Source organism: Camellia sinensis, chromosome 7 (genome assembly GCF_055761805.1).
Source record: "Camellia sinensis isolate YWXY chromosome 7, ASM5576180v1, whole genome shotgun sequence".
NCBI classification, from domain to species: domain Eukaryota; kingdom Viridiplantae; phylum Streptophyta; class Magnoliopsida; order Ericales; family Theaceae; genus Camellia; species Camellia sinensis.
In genome coordinates, this window is record NC_138967.1 from 174,443,657 (window position 1) to 174,453,407 (window position 9,751).

A 9,751-nucleotide genomic window follows, 5' to 3' on the forward strand; every position below is an offset into this window, starting at 1 on the left:
GGTGATCTCTCCGAGGAGGTGACTTCTCCGAGGAGGTGACTTCTCCGAGGAGGTGACCTCTCCGAGGAAGTGACTTCTCCGAGGAGGTGACCTCTCCGAGGAGGTGACTTCTCCGAGGATGAGAAAACCCCGAAGAGGAGATCAATCCCTCGGCGAACCCTTCTTCTTAGCCACACCTAACCAATGATCCCCAATCATCCCAAAGGGTCAGGAGTAGTCCCAGAGGACGTCCTGCCGCAAAATATTGCCGAGTCTCATGGACCCCCCGGGGTCGTGCCACCTCGACCCGGGTATAGGCTAGTTTAACCGAAGAGTGAATTTATCTCCACTCACCGTCCTCGGGATCGGGTCCTTTGTTCGGACTCCATTACGCCCATGGTTCTGGTACGTAGACCCCGGAAAGCTCCGAGCCCGCAAGTGTTCTGGGACTCATTAACGGAGCGACTTCTAGATTGCGTCTGAATCCGTTCGAAGCCAAGTGTTTCGGACCTCTAGGTTCGTGGATCCGAACCCTTTCGAGTCCGAGTGCCTCGGATCTCTAGGCTTGCTTAATACCCTTTCGAGTCCGGGCCCGAGTAAGTCTCTAGGTTCGTGGACCCGAACCCTTTCGAGGCTTACAGCGATTCAATCCGTTTGATGGCGATAAATCTGGGCCCACCGATTCTTGGACTTGCGATAAATTCGGGCCCACTAATCTTGGGCTATTGGGCCTAAATAATTTAGTGGGCTCAAATTAGCCCCTCTTACAGAGCCAAGAAAGCCATGGGTGTGACTCTCAAGCTCTCTATCTTGCTTGCTCTCATTGTTGTATTGGCTCTAGCCTTTAGTCACAATATCTGGGCTGGCTTCTTCAGTGATGGATCAACAATTACAAAGGAATTTGCTTCGTTGACCCCATTTCTTGTGGTTTCAATCATGTTTGATTCCTTCCAAGGTGTCTTATCAGGTTTGAATCTTCTTACTTTACTTTCTTTATTTTTGTGTTTTGAGGACATAATACTGGGCTTAGCGGTGTTAACATCATCAATAAATAACTTTAAATGAGATCGGGTGTCAATCGCTTGGTTAGATGTTTTATTGATCAGTGATATCATGTGCACCTAATATTTGTACTATTTTAAGAATAGATCGGACTTTTCTATATGGATTGTATTATTAAGTTGAACTCTTAGGGCCTATCATAGTTCCCTTAAGATAATTTAAATCGTTCATTTTGTCGATCTTGGTATCTTGATAATCAATGAAAAAAAAAGACAATTAATCAGAACAATTATAACCATATAATTTTTGATGGATTGGAGAGAGGCCTCACAATAAGAAAGTAATTTTTCATATTTTTTGTTGTAGGGGTGGCAAGAGGATGTGGATGGCAGCAGACAGCAGTGTACGTTAATTTGGCAGCATTCTATTTGATTGGCATGCCCATTGCCATCCTTCTAGGGTTTAAATTCAAACTATACGCTTAGGTGACTCTCTCACACTTTTTTTGTTTTTGTTTTGTTTTGTTTTATATTTTTTATGAAGATATCCTTAATATATTAATAGTTAGATTATAACACACAGGTTAACGTCTCTCTATAAATTCAAATTTGAAATCACACCCTGATACCTAAGTGTCTTCTCAATGACCACGTCACTTTCTCACACATTACAAACTGATAATTAAAAAGCAGAAATTAAAATACATTTCACCACATTTTTCAATAATAATTATTATTATTAATAATTTATTTAAACAATTTTTGCTTACAAACTGTTAAAAAAAGCTAAATAAAAAACTATAACGCAGATTTCTAAGTTGTCGTTTGACAATTGATTTTTTTAGTTGGTTTTTTAACTTTTTAACTTTTTTTGTTTGGGGCTAAAATGTTGTTTGGTTTGACTTTTTTGACTGTTATGAAAAAAAAAGTGAAATGATTATGCTTGAATGTGATATTTTGTCTTATTGATTTATTTAGTTTGTTTTGTCTTTTGTGCTTTTTTAGCCAAAAAAAAACTATTGCCGAACAACCCCTTAAATAAGAAAAACTATAAGTGGGGCAAAATAATACAATCCAAAGATATTATTGATCAAGAATGCTTTTACAATCTTATTTGTAAGAATAATAATTTTAATTCAAATAGAAAATAGCTAACTAGGCCAATTATAAAAATAACAAATTTGAGTTCAGCCCATATTTACATACAAGTCTTAGAAACGTGTCAAAACAAATGGCACACAAAGGCAAAAATTCCTAAATAAAGTTATTATACTAGAAAAAAAAAAAGTTTACATAAATGGAAAATATGCAAATTTAGAAGACTAAACATCAAAATTTGTCTAGAATCTTACTTAAATCGTAGTATAACAGTGAATTTTATTTGCGTCGTTTCTAATCAGACTACTAAATTTGAAGCAACTCTAAACTCATTCATCAAAATTCTGGTCGTGCCACTAGTCACGACCTCTTCGATTACTTATTCTAGATGATGAAATGCCGAGTTAATTTTTTTTTTATTAAACTTATAAATTTTCTTGCTTCATTTTTTTGCCAGGGAGCCACTCTTTGGGTGCTTACAAAGCTCTCTAACTGGATTACACTAGAGTAATTGGAAAACAACTCTGAAGAGAAACATGTTCTTGTTTAACCTATTTTACTTTTTGATATGACATTGCTTGTTAAATGTGAGTCCTAGTATCACAACCCAAACTCGCCATTATAGGTTTAGTGCTGTAAGAGGCCAATAATCTTAGGATTAACAAAGGCTTCTGAACAAATTAAATAAAATACAAGGGCTAGCTGAAGCAAGTACAAACATACAATGTCCATAGAGCTATGTAGACATACATGGGACAGAAAAATTTTAAACTTTATATACATATCAATGACGTCATATTTACATTAGTCTTACATCAACAAAACCCACATAAATACATCTTACAAAAACTTGTTCAGTTGAACAGAAGAAAACAAAAAGAGCTCAAAACTTGATAACAGAACATGATCACACGAAAACGGGAACTTCGTCAGGAGGCATTATGGCTCGCCAACATAAAAGAATCCAAGCAACAGTTTAGGCCTGATCACGCGCATGATCACCTACATACATAAATAATACGATGAGCTGCAGTTCAGTGAATAATAATAGAGTAAAGGTTTTAATGAATAATGTCCATAACAAATTCAGAAATCAGAATTCAGATCAGAAACAAATTCATATTCATATTCATATTCGTATTCAAAGTTCCCATATTCCATATGATCATACGTGGTACATCCATTAGCATTAACAAATCCGATGACCCATAAAGGCATAAAGGCATTTCGATGACTCATGTGCACAGAGACGTTTCCGATGACCCATAAAAGGACGGCCATAAAGGTATTCCGATGACCCATAAAAGGACACACATCATATGACGCTAAGGATGCCACGAATACATTTCAGAAACTTAGACAATCGTTCATTTATACAAAGCTTAGCATTTCAGAAAACTGATCATTTCATATTATCAGAAAATAATTAAAGTCAAACATAGATTTACAGAGTTATTACTCACTGTTGGTTCCGATAGCAGATTAGACGAATCAAACAACCAAGCAGCTAAGGCACGTGACCTACACAAACACATAGCAGATATACAATGAAACGCACATTTTGAAAACACTTAACTTGTTTCTTTTCTATCTCTGTGTGTTTCTACTCCTTATCCTCATTATTATGTCGTAATTAAGGCTTGTGAATGCTAAGATGCAATGAGGATGCCAAAATATATGTTGTAACACTTAGTCAAATTTCTAAAAATAGGATCTTCGCTCGAGCGCAACTTTGGTCGCTCGAGCAGACTACAAAATTCTGTAAAATTTCTAGGAGCTTTTGTTTTATGCTTGAGCGCAACTTCTGGTTGCTCGAGCCAAGGTTCAAAAATAGGCGCGGTCGCTCAAGCGCAGGTTCCCTCGCTCGTGTAGAGGCTTATGTCTACAAACGTACTGGGAGCATGAATACGTACGGGCCAACTTTTGGTCACTCGAGCGAAAGTGCAAAACAAAGAGTGGTGGCTCGAGCGCAGGTTCTGTCACTTGAGCGATGTTGCAGAATTCTGGAATTTCCAAATTGATGTTCAAGATGCAAAAGTCAATTTCAAATCTTTAAAACACATCTTTGGGCTCAAAACTTGAGAAAACATGTATAAACTTGTAAAACAACAAGAATTAAGGATCATTTCGCAAAAATCAAGACCCAAGAGTAAGTCAATTGTCCAAAATTCAACTTGAAACTTAAAGAACATGACTTGCATGTAATGATATGAGCTTTAACTTTCCAAAACATGATCAATTGAGATGTTTGGTACAAAAACATGTTGAATTCTCAAAACATAGCCAAGGTAAGGTCATACATGTGAAAATTTTTGGATAAACAACTTCAAAATACCATGATATGTACATACATGCTAGATATGGTCTCAATTCTAGTTTTTTAGCTTATTTCTTGTATCTGTTAGCTCAATTCTCTTAAATTCATGCATTAATCAACTCAAGTACAAACCTAAAGGTTTGGATTCTTACCTTAAGTGTTCAATTGGGCTCTAAATAACCAATTCTCAAAGTCTCCAAGCTAGTTCCTCCAAAATTCTTGGCTAATCTCCCTTCTTTAGCTTTGATCACAATTGTTTCCTTCTCTCTCTCTCTCTCTTTCTCTCTCTCTCTCTTTCTTCCATGTTTTTCTCCTCAAAAAGATGATGAACCAAGAGCGTCTAATGTGTGTATAATCCTTATATAGGCTTGGTTAGTGGGCTTAATTAAACTAGACTTACCACTAATCAAATGGGCATTATTTTATTCTAATTAAATTTACCATAAAATTCTCAAAATTCTAAATAACACATATACCGAGTCGATTTCGTGATCGGATGCTGACAAGGCCTTCAATTCGTATAATGAAACATGAATACTGACAGATATTTCCACGACGAACAGATATAAGCATATATAATACCATGCACATGTAATTAATGTAGGATTCTCTCTTAATTATTTGTTAAGCATTCTTAATCATGGTTTAACAGTTAATTACAGGTCGAGGTTATTACAGTCTTCCCTCCTTAAAGAGTTTGGTTCTCTAAACTCAAATTACCTTCATTTTGGAAGAACATTGGGTCTAGTGGAAATAAATCCAGATATCTCTTCATCATATCTTCTTCTGTTTCCCATGTTGCATGGGTTCCTCCATGATTTTGCCAATCAACCTTCACCAATAGAATCTCCTTGTTTTTTAATCTCTTGATCCTACGGTTTACAATTCAGATTGGCCATTCGTTATTTGTATAGTCATCCTTTAGAAGTGCGTGATATGATGTGGATCCCGTAAATATTCCCGAAGTATAGAAATATGAAACACATTGTGCATTTGCTCCATAACCGGAGGTAGAGCCACTTGGTAAGTCACAGGGTTGATTTTCTCAATAATTTCATACGGGCCACTGTACCGCGATACTAGTTTGCCTTAAACCCCAAATCGAGTTTGTCCTTTAATTGGAGTTACTTTTATAAACACATGATCACAGACTTCATATTTCCTCTTTTTCCTCCGGATATCTGCATAACTCTTTTGATGACTTTGGGCAGTTTTCAAACATTGTTGAATCAGTTTCACTTTCTCAGTTATTTCTTGTACAAGTTCTAGTCCCAACAATGGTCTATCACCGACTTCAACCTAACAAATTGGAGACCAGCACTTCCTACCATATAAAGCTTTATAAGAGGAGCCATTTCAATACTCGAGTGATGACTGTTGTTATACACAAACTTGGCCACAGGCAAATAAGCTTCCCAATTCGCTTGGAAATCCAATACACACATTCTCAACATATCTTCCAAAGTTTGAATGGTCCGTTCAGATTGGCCATCTGTTTGTGGGTGATAAGCACTGCTCAGTCTCAACTCAGTTCCCAAAACTTGTTGCAAACTCTACCTGAATCTTGAAGTGAACTTGGGATCTCTGTCAGATACAATAGATACTGGCACACCGTATAATATCACAAATCTCATTTATATAAATGTTAGCTAATTTGTCTACATTATAAAGAGTCTTCACAAGCAAAAAGTAAGCAGATTTAGTTAATCGATCAACAATGACCCAAATAGAATCCATACCTTGGTCAGTGAGGCAAGCCAACAATAAAGTCTATCGCAATGTGCTCCTATTTCCATTTCGGTATTGGAAACGGTTGCAGTAATCTAGTGGGCCGTTGATGTTCGGCTTTCACTTGTTGACAATGCAAACATCTAGCTGCAAAGTCAGCAACACACTTCTTCATGCCAGGCCACCAGAAATTCTGTTTCTAATCTTTGTACAATTTTGTGTTTCTCGGATGCATAACAAATTTGGAATTGTGTGCTTCAGTCATGACACGTTTCCTCAGTTCTGAACAATCTGGTACGCAAAGCCTACCCTAGAGTTTCAACACAATTATTTTCATATACAAATCTCGGCCTCGACTTAAAACTAATTTCTTCAACAATCTTCTTTAGAAATTCATCTTCTATTTGTTTTTCTTTAACTTTCTCTATGATAGTTGGTTGTGCAGAAATGGCAGGTAGGACTCCAGCTTGTTTACGTAATACAATTTCAATTTCATTCCTTTCTAGTTCATACAACAAGTCTTTCTAACCAGTAAGTAAACATGCCAAATTCCCAATAGATTTCTGATTCAAAGCATCTGCAACTGTATTTGCCTTTCCGGGATGATACATAATCTGTAAATCATAGTCTTTAATCAACTCGAACTATCTCCTCTATCTCATGTTCAGTTCTTTATGAGTGAAAAAGTATTTCAAACTCTTATGATCCGTATATACTTCACAGGTTGTGCTATATAGATAGTGATGCCAGATTTTTAAAGCAAACACTACAGCTGCAAGTTCCAGGTTATAGGTCGGATAATTCTTTTCATGGGGGTAGAGTTGACAAGAAACATAAGCAATCACTTTACCATTTTGCATTAGTACACACCCCAAATCTTTGTATGAAGCGTTACTGTAAATTTAAAACCCATATGTACCATTAGTTAGAGTCAAATTGGTGCAATCACTAATCTCGTTTTCAACTCTTGGAAGGTAGACTCTCTTTGATCATTCCAATCAAACGGCACATTTTTCTATGTCAACTGTGTCAATGGCATGACAAGTTTGGAGAAGTCTTTCACAAATCTTCTATAATACCTAGCAAGTCCCAGAAAACTTCTAACCTTTGACATATTTCTTGGTCTAGGCCAATCTACAATAGCTTCAATTTTTTGTGGGTCCACTGATATGCCATTCTTGTTGCTAACATGCCCCCAAAAAGGTCACACTGTCAAGCCAGAATTCACATTTGGAGAGTTTCGCATACAATTTCCTTTCTCTCGGAATTTGTAACACGGGTCTCAAATGATTTTTATGATCTTTACTACTTTTGGAATAAATCAAAATATCATCTGTGGGGGCCGAGAAGAGGGAGTCGTAGAGATTCCAGATAGTCAAATCACGAAGAGTTGAGATTCGAAGCACTCGGCAATTGGCTCGCAAGCTCAAATCCAACCCTATTCGGCCAAATAACCGATTAGGCAAGGGGCCGAGTGAAGGTCGGTCTATTATAAAATGTGCCGAATATGAGTTGGAAATGGACTTAATCTCGAGGCCCATGGAAGAAAAGATATAAATAAAAGAACATCAGTCAGAAAGAGGTATGTGAGAATTGTTGTGCTTAACTTAGAACACAAGCATTCTTAAGTGTGGATTCTGACTTGTCCGTCGGAGTGCTAATTCTGGCACCCCAGATCGAAGTGTTTATTTATTTTCAGGTGACCAGAAGAGGATCACGAGCGTTCTCCAGGATCAGAAGAGTATTTCCAAACCACTTCTCCACAACTGGTGCCGTTTATGGGAATACTCAAGCACATCCATGGCGAGCGTGGCGGAAGATCCTCCGACAGTCACTATCGACCCTATACCGCAAGATGAAACAACTCCAACAAACATGCTTGGAACAGGGACTATCGCCGCAAGACGTGCCTTGATTTTTGCCTCACCCTCGATTTCGGAGCACGAAGCAATGCAAGCGATCCTACAACAAGCAAAGCAAAATGAACAAAGATTGGAGAACATGATCGCAGAGAATGAACATCTCCGTCAGGATTTGGCCTTGGAGGTGGCGAAGTCCAAACAAGCTGCATACCAAGGCCCGGGACGACCCGTGAGAGTAGCTGGTCGACATTCTCGAGCCCGACAACAAGATACTAATAGCAACTCCAACTCATTATCCTCGGAGCCCAAGAAGAAGGGACAATCTGAAATTTTCAGTTCTTCTGAATAAAGTCCCCGCACAAGGCATAAGCGAAGAAGAAACAACTCAGATGACGATCAGCACGATCCTTTTGTACGACGGATTGCAAAGGCAGTGCTACCCAAGAAATTCTAAGCACCATCATTCACCTTGTACGATGGTAAATTGGTACAAGATGGCCGGCTACAACGGTACGTCCGAAAAGGAAACCCAACCAAAGCAATATCCTTGACACAGGATTCACATGCGATCCGCATGATCCACATGATATACAGCCTGCCAATGTCATCAGCGGTGCACACGATTCAGTTGAAGTCTAACCCTCAAGAGCAACTCACTCCGGCTAAACGGCCCCATGAAGCCGAGGTTATCACTTTTGATGATTCAGATTTGGCCGGAGTAACACTGCCCGACATTGATCCCTTGGTAATTGAGTTACGCATAAACCGATTAACAGTTGAGCGTGTACTCATTGATCCGGGGAGCACATCGGAGATTATGTACTACAAGACATTCACCAAACTCGGCTTCTCCAAATCGGATCTTGTAGACACCCCATTTTTGACCGACCTTAAGACTCAGACGTCACCGATTGAGCGCTCGGTGATGGTGCATATCGTGCTCATTCAGAAGTTTCAGAGTCTCGGCTGCGAGCCTTGCCTCCGGACTTCCGGACTCTTTCATGCTTTGCCTCGGTTTGCGAACCAGGCTCTGTTTTCTCTGTTTTCTCTTCCCGAAGGGAGGGAGAGGTCTCGTAGATCATCTCTCAGTGGCCATAGGCTACGTTTTGTGGTCGTAGGCCATTTTGCCCGTTTGGAGCCCGGTTTTTAGTTTTTCATAGCCGTTGGCCGTGTGCCTCGGTTCGGGACCACTTAACCACCTCCGTTTGCTCCAGCTTTTGGCATGCATCTTATTTGCTCCCTTTTGAGGGACACTGTGGCTCGAAAAACCAACTTCGTGGTCGAACACCACTTCCAGTGCCTAACAGTCAGTTTTCGGGGCCTTGGGCTACGCGTTTCGACCCCTGAACCTTCATTTTGCATCGGTTTGGGTTCATTTTTGGCAGGAACCTCTGTTTCATTGTTAGAAAGGTCGTAGAAGGGTGGGAGGCTAGTAATTGTTCTGACAACCAGTTCTATTCCTCCATCGCCCGTTTTTCTCACTTGAAAGCCAAAGTTGACCATCCTAAGGCCACTTTTTCTTGCCCCAAACCACATATTTGTGTTGTACACACCTGGGATGCCACCAATATCACATGGCCGGTCAGTAATTCTTTGTGACCCTTTTGAACCCCTCCTAAAAGTGGCCTTTTCTCTCTCTTGGTTCACTTTCTCCAGTTTTTGACTATATGGTTGTGTTGTGCACACATGGGAGGCCCTCTTTCTTGGGCAGCCGACCACTAATCATGATTGACCCTTTTGACCCTTGGCCGGCAGGCCATGGGGAG

General features: G+C 39.3%; 1 pseudogene; it reads left to right on the top strand.

Moving 5' to 3' along the window:
- LOC114299507 (protein DETOXIFICATION 19-like) overlaps positions 1-1,527 on the top strand; it is a 50,413-nt pseudogene extending 48,886 nt beyond the window's left edge.
- The last annotated feature ends 8,224 nt before the right edge of the window (positions 1,528-9,751 follow it).